At 46.9% G+C, this 19,601-nt stretch overlaps 1 long non-coding RNA gene across 2 annotated transcripts in view; it reads left to right on the top strand.

Moving 5' to 3' along the window:
* LOC123800867 (uncharacterized) overlaps positions 1 to 19,601 on the top strand; it is a 51,786-nt gene that overhangs the window by 4,099 nt on the left and 28,086 nt on the right. For both annotated transcript variants that reach the window (XR_015722164.1, XR_015722163.1), the window contains exon 2: positions 14,383 to 16,531. This is a non-coding gene — a long non-coding RNA (uncharacterized LOC123800867). The remainder of the gene's footprint in view (positions 1 to 14,382; positions 16,532 to 19,601) is intronic.

Genomic DNA, 19,601 nt, shown 5'->3' with positions numbered 1-19,601 from the left:
TGGAAATGCTTTGGAAAACCAATTAAAAGTACCTGACATGCACAAGCTATTCCTAAGAGAGAGGGCTCGAAACAAAGGTTGTCTTGACCTCAGCCTTGGCACCGGATTCCAGCAAGGGACCGTAAATTCTCATTCAGCCCCTGCCACCAGTTACCATGGCAACTTGTGATTCGGGTCCACCTACTTGTCCACTGACGCCTGTAGCGATGGCTTCTGTCGGGTGGGGAATCGTGGCTCATCGTCAGCATTTTTATAAAGCCCTCTTCATGATTAATAAAAAAATGACGATAATTTAAAATTCTATGCACAGGGACTAAGTTAAGTTAGCACGTTAAGTGAAAACGAACATCGGTGCAACATGTTTCCTCTTTCCAGGTAAACTATTCTGAAAACCATGGTCAGCTGACAAGAGCCTGTAAGAGATACAGTCAGACGGCGGTAACGGAAGTTTTCTCACACCCGTCTCCTTTCACCCCTGCCGGTTGGATCCACTCTTCTCTAGCGCAGGGGTTTGGTCCGGATCCTGTTCTTGTTCTCAGTGTGAAGCACTGCCCTCTCTCACCCCCGTCTTTCAAACCAAAGGACGGTCCTAGAGCACATCCCAGCAAGCACACGGTGCCAACCTCAAGTGACTCATCCTAATATCAATCCTGACAACTTCCGCCAGGGGTTAGGAAGGCCTAGTGACACGGGAGAGTTTGGCATCTCATGAACCTGGGTTTTGAAAGTCAGCTCCACCGCTCACTGCTCATGGGAAATTGGGCAAGTCACTTAACCTCTCTGAGTTTCAATTTCCTATTTTCCTTTTTAAAGAGACGAGGGCCATAGAGTAAGTATACCCCCAAAGAGCAATAGGGAGAAATAAATATAGTAAGCAAGGCCGGTAAAGAACTTAGCCCAGGGGCATATAATGAGCACCATATTAATGGTAGTTCTCTGCTGTACGAAGGCCTTGAATGGCTGAAGGGGGACTGTTTCACTCACAGTTCCTAGTTTAGGCGACTCCACCAACTTCCCTCCTTTGGGCAACCACAGCAACTTTCATGAGCCCTAAGAGAAGAATGAATGATGATTTCCAGACATCTCTTTCTCCTAATTCTACACATAGGCTTCTTAAAGAATGTCGCTTCTGTCCCAACAAACCAGTCTTCCTACTGAAGCAACGATGCCTCTTAATCAAGAAGACTCTGAATTACTCTATCACAGGGAATGCCTGATCGCTAGAATCTTGGAGCTGGGAGGTATTCCTGAGCTCAGAGGTACCACGTGCTGTTAGAATAAGCTGGTAATTTCCCCTTGCTTGGATGCTCTGGTTCTGTACAATTGCAGAAATCGATAACCTGATCCCTCATTTCTGTTCCTTTCGAAGAAAACTGGCAAGCGACTCCCACCTTCTTTCGGCCCCAGTGCCCGACAGAGAGCTCAGTAGGCAGGGACCCTGGTACAGTTAACATGGCTGGTTTCATGGCATGGACAGGTGGGGGCCAGGGAGCTTCCTTACAGACCCTTCAAGTCGAGTTGCTTCTGTGGCCAGAGGCCAGCCCTGGCAAGGATCCAGGTCCCTCTCAAGCCCCGAAAAAGGGCTCAGGTGTGCCCAGTGGCCAGGAGAGCAGATAGGCGGCCAAGGCTTTGTAGTTCTCTCACCCAGGACAGTACAGACTGTGGACTGGAATGCTTCCCTGAGGAGAGGAGGCGTGGGGAGCTCACAGAGTAGAGAAGTCTTACCGAAGGAGGGAACTTCTTTATGCCCGCCCCATTCCCCGTCCTTGAAATTTAGAGTTTGGGGCTCAGGGGAGAGGAGAGGGGCTGGAGGTTAGGTCAGTCACGAATCGCCAGTGATTTCGTCAATCATGCCCACGTAATGAAGCCTCTATAAAAAAACCGAAAGGACAGGGTTCGGAGAGCTTGTGGGTTGGTGAGCACGTGGAGATGTGCGGACAGGGGTCCTGGAGAGACGTGGAAGCTCCGAGCTCCTTCCACAGACCTCGCCCCTGTGCTGTTCTTCCATCTGTTCCTGAGTTACACCCTGTTATGATAAATGGGTGAGCGAGAAAAAAAAAGAGTTTGAGGCTCACCTTGCAGTGGAGTAAATTATAACTAGGTTCCTTACATCTGCACTTCAGTTTTTTTAGCACTGATATGCAAAAGTTAGGGTTTTTTCCAAAGATTTTTTGTATTTATTTGAGAAAGAGAGAGAGCAGAGGGAGGGGCAGAGGGGGAGAGAGAGGGACAAGCAGACTCCTCGCTGAGCATGAAGTCCGACTCAGGGCTCGATCCCCTGACCCCTGAGATCATGACCTGCACCGAAACCAAGCGTCAGACACTTAACTGACTGAGCCACCCAGGCGCCCCTGCGAAAGTTATTTTTAATCGACATATCTGTGTTATCTCTACTCAAGAGGATTTTGTGGAGGGTAGAAATGATGGCAAGAGACAGTCTTTAAAAGACGTTTGGAGAATTAGAAAATTAGAACCCAGAAACTTGGGCTCTTTCTTCAAATTCTGTTTCCCCTGGGGGGGTGGGGGACAGGAAAGGGAAATACCTCAGATACTGCACTCATTCCATTTTTATAACAGAGACTGTGCCATTTAATTCCAGTGAGAATTTGTAAAATTCTTTTGAGACATTTAGGGGGACTCCATACGCCCTGATTACAAAGTGTACCGACGCTTGCAACTGTAGAGTTGTTTCTTTTTAGTGAAGGCATCTGATCTGTGATAACAAGGATCCCGACGGTCATTACACCTCTGAGAGAAACACCATGTCAACACCATTCAAAGGAAAGAAATCAATTCAGAGATGGCGAATAAAAGAAATGCCGTCATAATAGGTCTATAACTAACTGCCCGCAGAAGGGTGATGGGGAAGGAGGCAGAGAAAAGTTACGGAACGAACGGTGCTAACTTAGAGCCGTTGTCCAGACTAAAGGGGAAACTCAGAGAAGTGGAGGATAACTCCGTGGTCTTCCACCTGGGGGATGCGCAACGTGGTGATTTTGTGAAGATTCAGCAGAGTCTGATGCTGGACAAAGCAGGCCGTGACTGGAAACAGAACTTTCAACATTGAACTAGAACAGGGAAACATCCTGGCCAAACGATTTTTTTTTTAAGATTTTATTTATTCATTCGACAGAGACAGAGACAGCCAGCAAGAGAGGGAACACAAGCAGGGGGAGTGGGAGAGGAAGAAGCAGGCTCACAGTGGAAGAGCCTGATGTGGGGCTTGATCCCACAACGCTAGGATCACGCCCTGAGCCGAAGACAGATGCCCAACCGCTGTGCCACCCAGGCGCCCCTGGCCAAATGATTTTTATAAACAAAAGTATTTAGAGGAAATTCACAAAAGGAAAAAAAAATTGCCCACTAATCCATCCTAGCTGACAATGACTTCTTGCACATTCCATTCTTGTTCTTGTCCATGTCAACAAAAAATATTTCTCCAGTTACTATCAAGTAAATATACCATATTGTGTATACGACTTTTTAATAAAAAACTCGCATTGGATCGTAAGCACTTTCCTACATTTCTACGTGATCTTAATAATTTTTACATCAACAATATCTTTTTTTTAGATTTATTTATTTATTTTAGAGACAGAGAGAGAGCAAGCAGGAGGGAGGGGCGGAGGGAGAGGGAGTCAGTCTTAAGCAGACTGTGTGCTGAGCCTGGAGCCCAGTGTGGGGTTTGGTCTTATGACCCTGAGATCAGGACCTGAGCTGGAACCAGGAGTTGGATGCTCAAGTGACCGAGCCACCCAGGCGCCCCTCCATTGACAGCATCTTAAGACAAGTTTCAAGGAGTCATGAAACCTGGGAAGACTAGCAATTTAAAACAGGGAGTCAAGTTTCTTGAGGGACTTCCTCAAGAAGGTCAAGAAATTCCTTGAAGAGCAACGAAGATACAATTTGAGGGATTCAGATAAATATGACAATGGGTAGATTGTCTGTAGGGCTGTGGGCTGATGACTTTGGGGACAAGGGGAAGTGACTGCGTATATAGCGCTGGCCAGGAAGTGAGCCCACTAGGACACGGCCAAGTTCATAGCCCGGGGCAGGAGCGGCCATAGTGCGTGACAATGAGTCTTCATTCTAAGTTCACATGGTGCTCAGTGTTTCATTAATAGGCCCTCTAAAGAAGCTTCTGGGCCTCAGAGCTCCTAAAAGAGCCCAAGAGCCAAGATCAAGAACCAAGGACACTCAGGGGAGACATCAGAGTCAGACATCCAGGACGGACGTTTTATTCCTGGTCCCACTTCTAGGCTGCCAGCCACCCTCCTCTCACTCATGGTTCTGCTTTTGCTCTCCTCTTCTCTGTTTCACTTCTTCCTTCCCCTTGAACTTTCTCCACCTTTTAGTCTGAAGAATCGATGGGCTGTGGTCTTCAGTTCCATAGATGAAGTGCTGTGCTGGGGAACCTAAGGCAGGAAGAGGGGAGGGAGGAATCAGACCTGGAGGAGGGGTAGCGAGGGCAGTAGGGAGTGAAAACTATGAAGACAGTGTCCCAAGAAACAAGATGACAGTTTTGCTTGTTACACTTCTGTATTGTGTAGCTTGGCCTTTTTTTTTTAAAGCAAATCTGTTACAAACTGAAAGTCACACAAGTTAAATTTTAAAAACATTGAAAAAGGCAAATGTTTTCTTTTTTTTAAGATTTCATTTATTTATTTGAGCATGAGTAGGCAAGAGAGAAAGAGAGAGAGAACATGAGCGGGGGGAGCAGCGGAGGCAGAGGAAGAAACAGACTCCCCGCTGAGCAGGGAGCCCAACACGGGGCTCGATCCCAGGACCCCGGGATCATGACCTGAGCCAAAGGCAGATGCTTAATGGACTGAGCCACCCAGGTGCCCCAAATATTTTCTTTTTTAAAATGAAAGAAGCACTAGTCTAGTGTTGAAGAACAAAAACTCACCCGAGCAAATTTGAAGATGTAAGTGGCTTCACTAAGCGGCTCAAGAACTGGGCAGCGTCCCATCGTGCGAATGGAAGGGAGCTGCCCAGAGGGGTTGTGCCAAATGAAAGGTTTTCAGTAGGAGAAGGAGTGGGACAAAGAGGTTATTAGCTAAAGAAAGGATTGTTCCAGGGAAGGGCACCTTCCCTTAGGGGACAGGATGGTGGTCTCATCCTGCAGAGTACTTATCTTCCCTTGGGGGCGGATGGAGAGGACCCATGTGACAGATTGCCTCATGGGTGCTGACCAGAATATCCCTGACTGACCACTGAAGACTGCCTTTCTAGGAGAGGTTGAAAGTACAGTGAGGTTAGGTATTAAGTTAGGTTTCAAGACTTGGCCTCAGGGACGCCATGTTGAACCCGTGGTTCTTTGTCACACTACCCAAGGCAGAGTCAGTAGTGCCAACAAAAGCAGCGGAAGGATCCCGAGCGGCAAGAGCAAGCAAAAGTCTTGGACAACAGGCGGTCCTGGTCTGTGCCCCCAAGAAATCTGGTTCTGCAAACACACAGAGTGAGCCGTGAGCCACGTAGGAGAGAAATGACAACTGATGAGCGATGGGTCATTTAAAAATGTCAGCAGGGAGGACAAGGAGAAGGGGCAAGAGCAGAGGGAGCCTTAAAGATTTGGAAAACTTGAGGCAAATAAGGAAAATAAGAGGAGCTGCCATTTCTGAAGCCAGGAGGGAACATTCCAGATGGAGGATAGCTGGAGAAAAAGGAACAGGAGGAGCAGGGAGAGAGCAGGTGTGGTGGGGGGAGGGGACCACTGCAGAAAACTGGTTCAGATTTTTGAAAACTCTGTACTAGGGAAAGCTTCCAAACCAGTATAAAAACGGAGAATATCGGGGCGCCTGGGTGGCGCAGCGGTTAAGCGTCTGCCTTCAGCTCAGGGCGTGATCCCGGCGTTCTGGGATCGAGCCCCACATCAGGCTCCTCTGCTATGAGCCTGCTTCTTCCTCTCCCACTCCCCCTGCTTGTGTTCCCTCTCTCGCTGTCTCTATCTCTGTCGAATAAATAAATAAAATCTTAAAAAAAAAAAAAAACGGAGAATATCGTTAGAATGAAGCCCTGTGTCCCCATCACCCAGCTTCTACAACTGGCAACTCCTGCCCGACCTCGCTGCTTCTGCACCCTCACCAACTCATCACCCCTTCCCCGGAGGGTCTGAAACAAATTCATGTCTCAGCGTTCTTTCAGTGGCTCCCAACCTTGACTGAGCATCAAAACCCCCTGGAGGACTTGTTCAAACACAGATTGCTGGACCCCAGCGCGGGTTTCTGATTCAACAGGTCCGGGGTGGGACTGAGAATCTGCATTTCTGACAAGTTCCCGGATGATGCCGGTGCTGCAGATCCAGGGGCCACACTTTGACAACGACTGTACGATTTCATCTGGACGTACTTCTCTCTCAAAAAGGACCCCCATATTGAGAACATGATCCCAGTGTTACTACCACTCACGAGAATCTGTAGTAACTCCTTAGCATCATGTTTTCCCAGCGGTCCTCTCGGTGGTTCTGTTAACCACTTGTTTGATTTGGGCTCCAAAAAGGTCCGTGCATTGCGGTTGGTTCCTACGTCTCTTTCGGCTCCTCTGACCTCCCGGCGGGGTTTGAATCGGTAGCACGAGGAGTACTTTGAGGAGTTGCACGGACACATGTGCAGCTGTGTGGGTGGAAAGACCACGGCCCTTGGGTCTGAATCAGGGGTTGGACCGGTCATTGAGGGCTCTAAGCTCACTTGCCTCGTTTCTGAAAGGAAGGGAATAAGCCCATCTCATGGGAAACTTGTGAGACTTACATGAAAAGTAAGCCTGTGGTACATGGTTGGGCTAATGAAATCAGAAGATGTGGGTTCACAGAAGCTCTGTGACCTTGGGGCCAGAGGCAGGTACTTCTCTAAGCTCCAGTTTCCTAATCAATAAAATGGAGATAATAATAGCATTTTAGGGGCGCCTGGGTGGCTCAGTCAGTTGAGCATCCGACTCTTGGTTTTGGCTCAGGTCATAATCTCAGGGTCATTAGATCAAGCCCCGAGTTGGGCTCTGTGCACAGCAGGGAGTCTGCTTGAAGATGCTCTCTCTCTCCACCCCCTCCATTCTCATGCTCGCTCCCTCTCTCTCTCTCTAAAATAAATTAACAGAATCTTTAAAAAAGAATAGTATTTAGAGGGTTGTGAATGAGCTAAGGGGTTATTGTGTGCGGTTTCTGTTTTTAAACCCACCGTTCCCCTGGCAGATACCCTGCACTCCCTGCTGCCAGCACTCTGGTGAGATGAATGTCTGTGCTGATGATGCTTTAGGAACTGAGCACGGGTTTCTCCGAAGCAGAGGCCCAGGAGGGGAATCGCTGAGTTAGAATGTCTGTGCCAATGGTCTCTGACAAAGTACCGCCAGGTTATCCCTGAGAACCACAGAACTCTTGGCCTCTAGACACTCCATCCAGACCCCTCCACTGAGACACTGGACGGCATTCTAGCAGGGCTTGGGTAGCTCAAGGTCATCGCTACGATGAGCCCAGCCCCCTTGGAGTGTTTACCTGGAATGCAAGCTCAGTGTGGCCAGGAGAATCTGCTTCTCTAGATAAGCACCGATGAACAACGCCACGCAGCCTCTTTACATGGACTGAGCGCTCTTAATACCCGCCTCCATGCCTTTCCCTGTTGCACATCCTTTAAGTATCTCCCTGCCTTAGCAATGTGGCCAGCCTTTTGTTTTGAGGAAGTGGTGTCCCATTCTCCCTGGATTCTTTTTCCCTCTTGCAACATAGTTACTGAATACAACCTGTCCCCACTGTTGGAACTGGTGTCCCGCTTCATGTATCTTTGAGCTGCCCTGGAAGAGTGAGAGCAGAGAAGTTTCAAATCTTGCCAGAATTTGGTGTTGTCTGGTTTCCTGACTTTTGCCAGCCTCGTGGGTAAAAAAGAGATCTCTTGCTCTTGTTTTCATTTTCAGGTATCTGTAACTGGTGGGATTGAGCGAAACTAGTGGACTTTCTTGTGTAAGTCACACATTCGTATTCTTTGTCCGTTTTTCTATTGGGTTCTCTTTTTCTGATTGATCAGTAGGACTTTCTTATATATTCTAGGTAATAATCCCTGTTGGTTTTAGAAGTCTCAAATATTTTTTCTTAATCTATCACCTGTCAGCTGATTCTGGTAACCATATCCATTATTATCATTAATTCTGAAATAGTCAAATCCCTCAATTTTTTTGGCCTTTGCACTTCTTAGGTCTTGTTTTTAAGATTTTATTTATTTATTTGAGAGAGCGAGAGAGCACGAGCAGGAGGAGGGGCAAAGGGAAAAGGAGAGGGAGAAGCAGACTCCCCACTGAGCAAGGATCCTGATGCAGGGCTCGATGCCAGGATCCTGGGATCATGACCTGAGCCAAAGGCAGACACATAACTGACTGAGCCACCCAGGCGCCCCATAGGTCTGGTTTTTAGAAGAATTCTTCCCTACTTAAAAATCATAAATATATTCTCCTACATATATTTCTATGTATTTGTACAGTTGCCTTTCACGTTCATAGCTTTAATGCATCTGAAGTCCGCCTTGTTTATGGGTGTCGAGGATTCAACTTCATTTTTCTCCATGTAGTGGTCAGTTTCCCGGTACCGTCTACTAAGCAACTTACCCGTCCCCATTGGTCTGTGGTGCCCTTTCCCAGCCATCAGGTACACTCACACCCAGAAGCATAAGTGCGCATGTGTCCATTGCTGGGTACTTTGAGGCCCTCGCTCTATGTGCACATTTCTGCACCACGGTGCTTATCTCATGGCTCTGAAGTGAAGGGGGGCGAGTCCCTTCTCTTTGCTCTTTTCTCAAAATTAACGAATTATGGACCTCGATTTTATTCTCCCATATAAGTTTCTGAATATGCCTTTTCATGCCACCAAAGAAATTGTGGGAATGTATCGAAATTGCCTTACGTCTGTAGATGAACTCTGGGAGGATTGGTGTCTTTACGTGCTAGGGAGTCGTGTCCATCACTACGGTGTATCTCTCGGCTTGTTCAAGTATTCTACTGTGTCCTTCAATAGTTTACATTTCTTCTCCAAAAATCATTTTGAGCTTTTCAGGAAGTTAATTTTTAGGTACTTTATAATTTTGTTGCTCTCATGAAAGGTATGTTATTTTCTTTTTTTTAAATGTTTTTTTATTATATTATGTTAGTCACCATACGTTCTCTGGTTAAATATTGCTGATATAGAAGAGTGCTTCTGGTTTTTGTACGTGGATCTTGTTCCTGACATCCTAGCCAGGATTCTATTAATTCTGTGGGGTTTTCTATGGAGGTGATCAGATCACTTGTAAAGAAGGATAGGCTTGTCACTTCCTTTCTTGTTTTTTCTTTGCTTTTCTTTTTTTAAGTAGGCTCTACACCCAACATGTGGCTTGAACTCATGACCCAGAGATCAGGGGTCGCATGCTCTACCGACTGAGCCAGCCAGGCACCTGTCACTTCCTTTCAGATCCTTATACCTATTACTTCTTAACACGTTGGCCAAGACCTCCAGGACTCTACGGAGTAGTATCAGTTCCTGTTCTTAGAGGGAATGTGGATTTACCTGCGCCCGTTATCTTCTTCCTAGCCCCAGGGGTTAGCCTGCCCTCTTGCAGCCACGAGCTCTATTTCCTACTAGTGCAGGACTAGTGATTCTGTTTTGTCTTCTTGGGATAAGCCATAATCTGTCCATGGAAATATGGGGGAGAGAAAGGGCCCAAGATAAAACCTTCCCCACCTGTGCCACCTGCCCCTTCTCCTGTAGACTACAGACACAAACACACATACCCTGGGACCCAATCATTTGCTGTCTTCTAGAAGCTTCTCACAGTTATTACATTAGAGACTCGGATTCACCAGCTGCCGCGTTTCTGAGGCACTCCCAGCACTGAGTTGAGCAAGATAGCCAGTAGCCTAAAATGGGTTGTCATTTTATCGGGATCCAGAAGCCAGAGTGACATTTCTAAAATAATTAGCGTCCTGAGAATGCTTTAATCACGGGCCATTGAAGGCCCTCTTGTAAACTCTTTAATAACAGCATTCAAGGACTTGACAAGTTGGCCTCACCAACTTTTCCACTTACCACAGCATACCCCACACTCAGACCATCCTGGGTGATCTTTTTCTGAATGTGTGTCCATTAAACCTTATCTGTTCACCATACAAGTCCCTTGGCACGGAATTCTCCCACCCTTTTTCCACAATGAGAAAGCCTAATCATTCATCAAGGCTCGGAATAAAAGTCATCAGTCCTGCGATGTCTTCCCAAGTTTATCTCATTGGCGTCAGTCATTCCTTCCCCCATGCTTCCCAGAGCCTTACCTGTCAGATTTGCCTTACAGTTTGCTCTGAGCTATCTCGCATCCCATGAGATGGAGACTTCGAGGAGGACAAGGACTGTGTCGTCCTCACCTCTATCTCTGCAGCCATTCTTCGCACCTAGTAAGTGCTCAGTGAATGCTTATTCATCAAATTAAAGGATGGAGATCACAAATTATAGGAAAAAGAACTCATTAGTAAAGATGAAGTAATGCTCTTGCCTAATCTTCGTTCCAGCAGGATCGAATGTGGATTTGCAGAGGTGTTGTTCTCTGCGGTAATACTCAGCAAGATGCGAATGGGAACAAGAACCAGCACGGAGAACGCCTGGTCAGTCTCATTATTATGCAGCACCTTTGGGTGCTGTAGTAACAGGCGTTCAACCTATGTGGTGTGCAGCAGCTATTCAGAACCTTGTACTTGGGGCACCCGGGTGGCTCGATCGGTGAAGCGTCCGACTCTTGATTTCGGCTCAAGTCGTGATCTCAGGGTCGTGGGATCAAGGCCTGCGTCAGGCTCCATGCTGAGCTTGGAGTCTGCCGAAGATTCTTTCTCCCTCTCCCTCTCCCCCTCCCCCCACTCGTGCACGCTTGCGCTCTCTCTCTCAAAAAAGGAACAAATTGCACCTGTAAAGTCTAACATTTGGGGCAACAGTGGAAGTTAGCGTGTGGCCAGATGTTCCTGGGTCTCCGCTGCTGAATGACACTCCTACTCGCACCGTGTGCTTCACGCAGCCCTTGAAGTGTACCTGGTTATAGGTGAAGGTTGTAAGATAAATGGAATTTCTTGTGAACTATTGTCTTTGCTTTCGATAGAAGTTTCCAGTAAGTGGGAGAGATTTGTCACGTTGTAGAGGAGATGTGGGAATAAGTTTATATTGTTGCGTTTCTTTGAGTGATACGTAGCACTTCTTGCGTGTTTATTCTTTTGGCATGTCTGGGCAATAGATGAAGAAGGTATTATTATCTATCTATGTATAAAAGCTGGGTTATAGACATATCATTATTATATAAAATATATCGTTGTTATACAAAAGCTGAGGGGAGAAGGAATTAAAGTCATTTTCTTCCGCGGATTGCTGCAGCAGCGGCCCTCAGTTCGTTCACACCTCTCTAGAGCCACGTCCTTGGGTGGCACCTTTCACGCTGACTCCAGCTGTGGCCATGTAACTTGCTTTGGCCGGAGACAAGAGCACATATGACCTGAGCAGAAATTTTAAAGCGCTTGCGTATCGAAGCTTGCCCTCTCTTCCTGCTCTGTGCTACCCTGAGAATGCAGTGGGGAGATCGCCATGTGAAGCCTGGGCTGGAGGATGGGAGAGCGTGTGGAGCTGGGACAAGCCAGCCCAGCAGCATCCTCCTCAGCAAGCGAGCCTATCAATCCAGGTTGGTAAGCGAGGCCAGCCAGCCCCAGAGGCGCCCCCTACCGACCTCAGAGAGCCATCACATCAGGTAGATCAGAACTGCCCAAATGCCTCACGGAATCGTGAGGAATAATAAATGTTGTTTCAAGCCACTAAGTTTCAAGGTGGCTCGTGACACAGCAAAACCTAACTAGTACGTTCCCCGAGGAAGCCTATTCAGGCTAGAATCCAGAGGTCCTGGTCCCCAGGCTCCTGTTTAATTGCCGTGACTCCTTTTCTAGTCAAAGCGCAGGTTGAGATATGCAAAACCTCTGTATCTTAGGTATGATCAAGCCTCTTCTTGAATTCCTGAAGGCAAAGGCCATGACTTTGCTTTTCCAGTTGGCTTAGTACATTGCTTTATTCATAAAATATGCTCAGTACAGCATATTACTTTTCTGAAAGGGAATGAGAGTTTAATTCTTATGAGGATAGAAGGTGAGAGCTACATATGGGGTGTATGACTCTCAAAATTTATATAGGGCACAGATACTTCTAGTTACAAAGAAGGTTTTAGACTAATAATCTATCCCAAAAAAACAGAAAGGAAGGAAAAAGCAAGGGCCATGTTTTTGTCCCCATGGCACAAAACAGACTCTTGCAGAGCCACTGAACTGAACAACTTTGGATAGCACCATTCATATTGCGGTCTATGTGAATAGTGCCCCCAGGTTGTGCAGTACACAACATATACAGCTGTACATGAGGCCCCTACCTGGCAATAGTAAATGTTTAGTGAATGAATGAGCAAGCAAGTGAGTGAGCATGTGTGCATGCATACATATCATGTTTGTGGCATCTAGCAGAGTTTTAACTGGAAAGGAAAATCAATTTATAATGAGTATCCCTGTTTAGTGGGGTCCCAAAGCATAACCACTTTGCTTTTGGTGTGAAAAAGTAAGAAATTAGCCAAATAAATTGTGTAGATCAAATATAGATTCAGAGGAAAAACTTTCACCAAATGTTGCAGGTTAAAAAAATAATAATAAAAAATAAAAATTCATTCTGGTTAATGGTGACACCTAGTGGTGTATCAAAACTGTGGGTTTTCCTTGGAGTAAACTCTTATTTTATACATTAGGATAGGAGTCCTCGGGATGGTGGACTCCTGCTCCATCAACAGATTAGGCAGTTAAGGCCCACAGGCCTCCCATGGTCAGCACAGGTAGGACGCTCGTTGTTGCAGAATCTAGCCCTGGAGAGGCCATTCCAGCGTTGCTGTCACAGAGACCTCAGAATAACGGCCAGAAGTGGTAGGAAGCTCCCTCCCAGGGTCCCAGGGTCCCTCACTGTCTCATAAGGCAGTGGTCCTTAGTTTTTCCCACTTGCGTCTTATTCTTTTCCCATCTCCTCCCTTTGCTTCTTCTATTTGTCCGTTGCCAAAATAGCCAACCCATGCGGCTATTTAAATTCAAATGAATTAAAACCAAATGAAATGAAAAATTGGGTCCCTCGCCTTTCAAGTGCTCAACAGCACTAGCAGCCGCTGTTTTCATGCAGACCATGAGCCTCTCCATCATTGCAGAAAACCCTGCAGGAAAGCCCGGGCCGGAGCTTCTCTCCAACTCTTTCCATTCTCCAGGCCTATTCTCTAAGTGGTGATTCTGCTCTTCCCCTCCCTGCCTGCACAACCCAGTTTATTTGGTAGCTTTCTGTTTTCTGTATATTATTATGTAAACTCATCAAGGTGACCTTGCCAAGTGAACACAAAAATATATAATCATATTGGACAGTTTATTCAGGACAGTCAATGATTCACAGCATCTTGTTTTTCATGCGTTGGAACATATCAAAATATTTTTAAACTCAACACATCAACACATCATTTAAAACAATTACAGCCCGGGCTTTTTTTAATTGTTTTTTAAATCCACAGGTTTCTGCCTTTCGACTTTATCTTGAGTTAAAGTAGTTTTAAAATTAAACAGAACATCTTTTTTTTTGCTTGAAAAAATATTTTTTAAGATTTTATTTTTAAGTAATCTCTACACCCAGTGTGGGGCTCGAACTTACAACCCTGAGATCAAGAGTCACATGCTCTACCAGTCGGTAGAGCTGAAAAAATACTTTTTTAATGCATAGAACAGCTTTGAAATAATACACAGGAAAATTTTTGTTGAATACTTTTATAATATTTTAATTTTTACCAGATTTTTATGGGTGTGTATGTGTATATATGTATCTGTGTATGTATTTATCTCCGTGGATAACTTTTTAAATTAAATTTAATTCTAAATTACTTTTGAAATTTAAAATCATATCTGAAAATAAATGTGACAACCATGAGAGGATCAAACCAAAGACTTTCCAGGAAAAAATGAGCTCTTGGAGAGAAGGTAATTTCTGAATGAGCCTGCAATGTTTGGGTGGTGATGCGTCTCCTCAAAGAAATAAGGAAGGTGGGGAGGGGTGTAACACTGCATTAACTTTAGATTTATGTCTAATGGCGATTCGCCCAGAATCAGAATGCACTGACCAGTGGCCCTCTTGACTGTTGATAGAAATTTACATTAGGAAGAGAGCCTTCCTTTTCTTCCCACCTCTAATTGGAGAGGAAAGACTGAGAGCCTGCCCTTTGGCACCCACCTCAAAAGGGACCTCGGAAAATGCTAACAGCTCAGATCCTCACCTCTCTCTCAGTAAGGGCTTGATGAACAAAGTGAAAGCTACTATCTTTCTTCCTTTTCCTCTGCTCCCCCCACTAGGTATGGCCACCTGTCTTCCTTGGAACCACTGGATTTCAAGAAAACAGGACGAAGCTTGAGATCTTGCCTGACTTCAAATCTGGCTTCAGCCCAAAGTTACTTCAAAACTTGGATTTATGTAGGATTTATGTAAAGACTTGTATTTTTTTTTAAGATTTTATTTATTTAGAGAGAGAGAACATGTGAGTGGGGAAAGGGGCAAAGGGAGAGGGAAAGAGAGAATCTCCAGCAGACTCCATGTTGAGCATGGAGCCCCATGTGGGCTCGACTCCATGACCCCGAGATCACGACCTGAGCCGAAACCAAGAGTCAGGCGCTTAACTGACTGAGCCCCCCAGGTGCCTCAAGACTTGTATTTCTTTAAAAAGAGATTTGGAGACCAGGACAGAACCAAGCATACCTATAAGATAAGTAACAGCTCTACGGCCAATTTGAGAAAAAGGGAAACCGAGGCAGGGCACAGTAAATGTGATGTGAGCTGGGATTGGCAGCCAGTACTTTTGACTTCCCGTAAGCCAAGTCACATCAAAACCATATAATCATATGCCCGACAGAACTGGAACATCTCTGTGTGGATTCCTCTAAATAAAGTGCGCCTAGACCATGCCACCCAAGGGGGTTGGTTTGTGGTTCTTGCCGACTGTGGACTTGTGTGGTGCCAGCCTGGCCTTGGGTGGAATTGTGGTCCTCCTGAAAGAACAGAGGCGTATGTGTTGGCTCCGTGGAACATGCAGGAGTCCCTCTCTAACGGTGCTCTGTGTTGGGAAGACAAGCAGCCTCCCATCCCTTCGGCGCAGGACCTGCATGGTCCTTATCCCAAGGCAGACCGGCCGTGGGAAACGGAAAACTCAGGATCATCAGTGCTACAAAAGCCCTTAAAACACTCCTGGTCCATCTTTCATTTTATGGAGCAGGAGACTGAGGCCCCAACAGGCTAGGAGGTCAAGTGACCTTCCTAAGATTATATAAGGGGAGCACAGTGCCGCACCTCCCGCCAGGCCTGCCAAACCACTTGGTGCCCCTTCGCCAGCACCATGCCAGCATCCCTAAAGCCCTCGGGGCAAACACTTCCTCGGCCTCATGGAAGGACGTGAACGCCTTCACAGTGTCCCTTCGTTAACGTGAAGATTGACACACTGAGGATTCCTCGGCGTGTGTTTTCAGGTCAGATTTTATTTTATTTATTATTATTTTTTAGAAGATTTGAGAAAGAGAGAGCACATGTGCAAGCAGGGGAAGAGGGAGAGAGAATCACAAGCAGACTCCCCGCTGAGCACAGAGCCCAACACGGGAGCTCGATCCCACCACCCTGAGATCATGACCTGAGCCGAAACCAGGAGTGAGATATTCAACCAACGGAGCCACCCAGGTGCCCCCAGGTCAGATTTTAAAAGTTCATGTGCGCTGTCTAATAAAGTAGCAACTCCCACACGTGGCTACTGGGCTCTCGAAATGCAGCTCCTATAGATTAACACGCACTGTAACTGGAAAATACACATCAGAGTTTCTTTTTACCTCTTACAAGGTGGCTACTGGAAGATTGAAAACGACATATGTGGTCCACGTTACATTTCTGTTGGACAACAATGCAGACCCTGCCCTCTGCGTTGCATTCGTGCGATAGTCACGTGGAGTCTCTTGGTGCACGTGCATTGAACGTACTCACACCAGCGGAAGGGGACAGAGGGGGGAAGCAGGTGACTTTGTGTCACCCTGGGTCCCAGTTCCCATGCTTGACTCCCATGGGGTGATCAACTTACACTTTCCCAGGAGTAGAGTCCGGTGTTTTCCACCTGCACCAACATGGATAAAGCTCAAAGACATGCCATTGTTGTGGATGCCTACAGATAATTCCCTTTACATAAAATTGTAAAGCTGCAAAGCAATATATTACATATAGGCACACGTGGGAATGATAAACACCAGTTAGGGACACTGTGATTCCCTCCGGGGGGGGGGAGGAGAATGTGACCGGGGAGGGGCTTTCATTGTACCTATAATTGTCTTGCTTTAGCCAGGTAGTGTTATGCATTGTTTGATATTTATTTTCTGTCCCTGTGCAGACCAGAAGTATTTCATAACGGAAGTGCTGAAAGTGCCTACTTTTCACAGACGAGTGAGATACTGGTAGAGGCAACATATATTTTTGGTGTGTATGTGTTTTCTTTGCTTAACATTGTTAGTGCAGGGGCGCCTGGGTGGCATAGCGGTTGGGCGCCTGCCTTCGGCTCAGGGCGTGATCCCGGCGTTGGGGGATCGAGCCCCACATCAGGCTCCTCCGCTATGAGCCTGCTTCTTCCTCTCCCACTCCCCCTGCTTGTGTTCCCTCTCTCTCTCGCTGGCTGTCTCTATCTCTGTCAAATAAATAAATAAAATCTTAAAAAAAAAAACATTGTTAGTGCAAATTCCTAGGCTGTCCAGTATTTGTTCCCTAAGAAGCCCATTTCTACACTGGGGACTTCCAAAGAAAGCGATTGCCCTTAGAGCACTTTTCCTGTAAAATGCACGTGTGGCTTATATACACACTCACAATGACTTGGGGATGCCGCCGTGCTCCACTTATGAATTGCTACAGAACACATCACTCCCAGAACTTAATGGCTTCAAACACAATGATTTATTTCTCCTACTATTGTGGGCTGGTGGGTTCTACTGGTCTCACCTGGGCTTCTGCAAGCAGCTGCTTTCAGCTGGCACTCAGCTGAACTGGAAGGTCCAAGATGGCCTCACTAGTGTCTGGCAGTGGTGCTGGGCTGTCCTTCAGCCGGCCTCTTACCCTCCAGGAGGGCAGACTAGCTTCCTTTGATGACATCCTCACAGCATTCTGAGTGACAAAGGCAGAAGTTGTGAGTCCTTTTGAGGTCTAGGCCCTGATCTCACGAGATGCCAGCTCAGCCACCTAACATTCGTCAAACCAAGCCACTGCCCTGATTAGAAGACAGGAAAATAGATCCTGCCTCTGGGTGGGAGGAGCTGCAGAGAGTCTGTGGCTGGATTCCATTCACCACACACAGGCATTAGAATATTTGTGTACTATTTTGAGATATACCTGGTGCACAGCACACCTAGAAAACAGCCTGAACTTCTACCATTTCCTTTAATTGGTTAAAAGAAAAAGCGTCTATCATTAAACTATCCAAGCACAAAAGTTTTAATTCTATTTAAACCTAGATAATATTCTTTTTTAAAAATAATATTCTTTTTTAATGGAAAATAAAAGGGGGGCTAAGGAGTGTCTTTTAGAGAGAATGATGAAATTTAGGCTTGCAAGTTGCGTCTCCAGCAGGGGCACCTGCTACCACTTAATATTTAACTATGTAAGCCCAGACAGTGAGAATGGGTGGGATTTCGTAGTTTGGACCTTACCAAACACCATCTATTTGCTACACTCGTTTTTAGTTAATGTGGGATTCTGCATTCTAGGAAGACAACTTGACATATTTTTACTTATTTATTTGACAGAGAGAGCAGCAGCAGAGGGAGAGGGAGAAGCAGGCTCCCCACTGAGCAAGAAGCCCGATGGGGGCTTGATCCCAGGACCCTGGGATCGTGACCTGAGCCAAAGGCAGACTCTTAACCGACTAAGCCACCCAGGCGCGCAGGAAGACAATTTAAAGGACACGAAGTAAAGCTAAGAGGAATATAAGTGAGCAAAGGGGAGGCAGCTCCAACAGGCAGCAGGTGGGAGGGGTTTTACTCCTTCCTGAATGTAGCTGGGGGCTCGGGAGATGGGGTTGTTACGTGAAGAGAGACCGAAAGTATCAGGTTTGCCCCACAGACAAAATGTACGGAAGGGAACTAGGAAAGGGGACACAGCGAGAGTAGGAGAATCTTAAATGTTGAAAAGTGCAGTTTATGAAAAAGCTTGACTCCCAAGAGAAAAGAAAATTAATTTCATTTTGGAAGAAACTGTTCTGGAAAAATGTTTTCCTCTCCAAACCGTCTCCTCAATATGTGAGGCTGTATTCAGCTAATTCAGTTAAAACATGAAATGATTTACACACTCAGGCATCAGGGAAAGTCACTGGTAGAAGGGAGCGGGCGATTTTCTTGGGGGGAAATGACCAGTGACCAGAGCGATGCATAGAGTGTGGAGTAAAACCAAGCGCCGGGGAGCCGGGCTGAACACAAGAGAGAAGACGGTCCGTGTCCCTCGCGCACCTGAGTACGCAGGTGAGAACGGTCTGAGTCCCAGGCCGCCGGAAAGGAAGAACACTGTGGGTGCAAGAATCTGCTCGCGTCCTCCCCACGGGGATCCTGCCACATGTGAACTGACCTTCCAAAAATGGGAAAAAGGAGAAAGAAGCACGAAGAAGACCCGAGACGTCGGCAGCCAGGACCAGTAGGGCTGTTCAGAGCGGGCGGCGGGCGTGCAGGATAGAGAAGTCAGGCCTGCCGGTGGCCGTGCGTCCTCAGCCGCCCCTCCCTAGCCTTTCGACCTTGGGTGAGTGTAAGGTCTCTGAACTTCACGTTTTTAGGCTGTGACACGAGAGCCTAAGGTGCTGTGCACAGCGTGCGAGGCTGGGTGCTTAAAATTGTTCCTCGGGGGGCGCCTGGGTGGCACAGCGGTTAAGCGTCTGCCTTCGGCTCAGGGCGTGATCCCGGCGCTATGGGATCGAGCCCCACATCAGGCTCCTCCGCTATGAGCCTGCTTCTTCCTCTCCCACTCCCCCTGCTTGTGTTCCCTCTCTCGCTGGCTGTCTCTGTCTCTGTCGAATAAATAAATAAATAAATCTTTAAAAAAAAAATTGTTCCTCGGTACATTCCCAGTATTCTCTCCGGGAGGGCTCAGCTCTTGCCCTTTTGTCACACCTCCTGGCTGCTCGCAGCCCTGACATTTAAGCTTAGACTAGACAGGCCCTGACTCAGGCCCGGGGGGCTTTAGGAGCAATGAATAGTTTCCCTTCTGACCGGGACCCAGTGGGCCCAGAGGCGCAAACCCCAGCACGGCTTCAATTTTTAAACATCTTACTGCCTTAAGAGGCAAAGGTAGGGGCGCCTGGGGGCTCCTTCAATTAAGGGTCCGACTATTTCCGCTCAGGTCAGGATCTCGGGTCCTGATCTCAGAGTCCAGGCTGGGGGTGGAGCCTGCTTGAAATTCTTGCTCTCTCTGCCCCTCCCCCACGCTCTCCCTCTCTTTAAAAAAAAGAAAAAGAGGCAAAGGTAAATACTTCCTGAGAGCCTCAGTAGATTTCCACCTGTTGCCTGCGTTTCTGCAT

Source organism: Ursus americanus, chromosome 28, assembly GCF_024610735.1.
Source record: "Ursus americanus isolate L20-20 chromosome 28, mUrsAme1.1.p, whole genome shotgun sequence".
Classification (NCBI taxonomy): domain Eukaryota; kingdom Metazoa; phylum Chordata; class Mammalia; order Carnivora; family Ursidae; genus Ursus; species Ursus americanus.
This window is presented reverse-complemented; position numbering and strand designations above follow the sequence as displayed.